This window comes from Tachyglossus aculeatus, chromosome 1 (assembly GCF_015852505.1).
Source record: "Tachyglossus aculeatus isolate mTacAcu1 chromosome 1, mTacAcu1.pri, whole genome shotgun sequence".
NCBI lineage: Eukaryota > Metazoa > Chordata > Mammalia > Monotremata > Tachyglossidae > Tachyglossus > Tachyglossus aculeatus.
This window is the reverse complement of record NC_052066.1, coordinates 113,699,733-113,701,924: the sequence shown is the minus strand read 5'-3', so window position 1 is coordinate 113,701,924 and position 2,192 is coordinate 113,699,733. Positions and strand designations below refer to the sequence as shown.

The following is a 2,192-nucleotide window of genomic DNA, read 5'->3' as shown; positions in this document are numbered from 1 at the left end:
CTGATTTTAATGCAGGCAAGTTCAAACTCTACCAAAATTGTTCTAACAATTGCTGACATGTCTGAGGCTCACCTTTCAGCTGCCTGCGCCGAGCCCACTACCAATCATCTTGTCTGATGTTGTCAAGTTGTTTCCAACCCATAGCGACTCTGTGAACACATCCCTCCCAGAATGCCCCACCTCCGTCTACAATTGTTCGGGTAGTATATCCACAGGATTTTCTTAGCAAAATTAAGGAAGTAGTTTACCGTTGCCTATTTCTGCACCGTAAACCTGAGTCTCCACCCTCGATTCTCTCCCATGCTGCTGCTGCCCAGCACAGGGGAGTTTTGATTTGTAGCAGATTGCCTTCCACTTACTAGCCACTGCCCAAGCTAGGAATGGAATGAGTGTACCTCTGCTTGACTCTCCCTCCCATAGCAGAGACGGGTAGAGTAATGGAAACTCTCAAGGTACAATCCTTAGAGGGGTATTACCAATCATACCAGGGGATTATCTTCAGAGGATAATCATCATTTAGAACAACAATCCATTAATCTGGCAACATCCTTCAAGGTGAGTGGATAAGTGGATACAGTTTCTTGCCACCTCATCCATTGTCTAAATAAAGTACATTAGTCATTGGCCTAGTGACAGTGGAGAAGAGCCAGGGAAGAGGGAGGTGGGACAGTTTAGTGAGCTTGGTTTCTACACCTCCAGATGGGGAAGAGGACGAGGCCTTGGGATCAACAAGATAATAATAATAATAATAATAGCATTAGTTAAGTGCTTACTATGTGCAAAGCACTGTTCTAAGTGCTGGGGAGGATACATGGTGATCAGGTTGTCCCAAGTGGGGCTCACAATCTTAATCCCCATTTTACAGATGAGGGAACTGGGGCATAGAGAAGTTAAGTGACTTGCCTAAAGTCACACAGCTGACAAGTGATGGAGCTGGGATTTGAACCCATGACCTCTGATTCCCAAGCCCACGCTCTTTCCACAGAGCCATGCTGCTGATCAGGAGGAAGGTCAATCAATCAATCGATGGCATTTATTGAGCACTTACTGTGTGCATAGCACTGTACTACATGCTTGGGAGAGTAGAATATAATAAAGTCGGTAGGCATGTTCCCAGCCCACAATGAGCTTACAGACTAGAGGGTCATCACAAAGTCTGGCTTCGTGTGGGTAGGGGAAGGGAGCTATGAATGAGGAGCCCCCAGGAGAGTACTTGTACTTCCCAAGCGCTTAGTACAGTGCTCTGCACACAGTAAGCACTCAATAAATATGATTGAGGAGGAGGAGGAGAGTGTGAGGTTGTCAGGATTGGGTGAGGGCTACTGGGGCTGGTGGTGTGACTGCAGCCCAGTTGCTGGTCACCTGCGGGACTGGGGACTGGGGCTGCTAGCCTCCAGGGGTTGCAGTGGAGGGCTATGAGGTGTGGCTCAGAGTGCTGTAGTGCTGGGAAAATAATGATAGCATTTATTAAGTGCTTACTATGTGCAAAGCACTGTTCTAAGCGCTGGGGAGGTTACAAGGTGATCAGGTTGTCCCACGGGGGGCTCACAGTCTTCATCCCCGTTTTCCAGATGAGGGAACTGAGGCCAGGAGAAGTTGAGTGACTTGCCCAAAGTCACACAGCTGACAAGTGGCGGAGTCAGGATTTGAACCCATGACCTCTGACTCCAAAGCCTGGGCTCTTTCCACTGAACCATGCTGCTTGGGCAGGCTGGAGTCTCTCATCCTTCAACCCTGTTCCTGTGCGGTCATTTCAAGACTGTAATAATAATAATAATGGCATGTATTAAGTGCTCACTATGTGTAAAGCACTGTTCTAAGCACTGGGGAGATTACAAGGTGATCAGGTTGTCCCACGGGGGCTCACAGTATTAATCCCCATTTTACAATTGAGGTAACTGAGGCACGGAGAAGTTAAGTGACTTGCCCAAAGTCACACAGCTGACAATTGGCAGAGCTGGGATTTGAACCCATGACCTCTGACTCCAAAGCCTGTGCTAGATCCCGGGACTGGGAGTCAGAAGGAGCCCATTGTTGGGTAGGGATCATCTCTATATGTTGCCGACTTGTACTCCCCAAGCGCTTGGTACAGTACTCTGCACACAGTAAGCGCTCAATAAATACGATTGAATGAATGAATGAATCTAATCTTGGCTTCACCACTTGTCTGGTGTGTGACCATGGGCAAGTCA

General features: G+C 47.9%; 1 non-coding gene across 1 annotated transcript; it reads right to left on the bottom strand.

Annotated features, from left to right (window-relative positions):
• Positions 1–332: 332 nt before the first annotated feature.
• On the bottom strand, positions 333–470 carry LOC119934335. Its single transcript, XR_005452913.1, has one exon. It is a non-coding gene; the product is annotated as a small nucleolar RNA SNORA7 (small nucleolar RNA).
• Between the last annotated feature and the right edge of the window lie 1,722 nt (positions 471–2,192).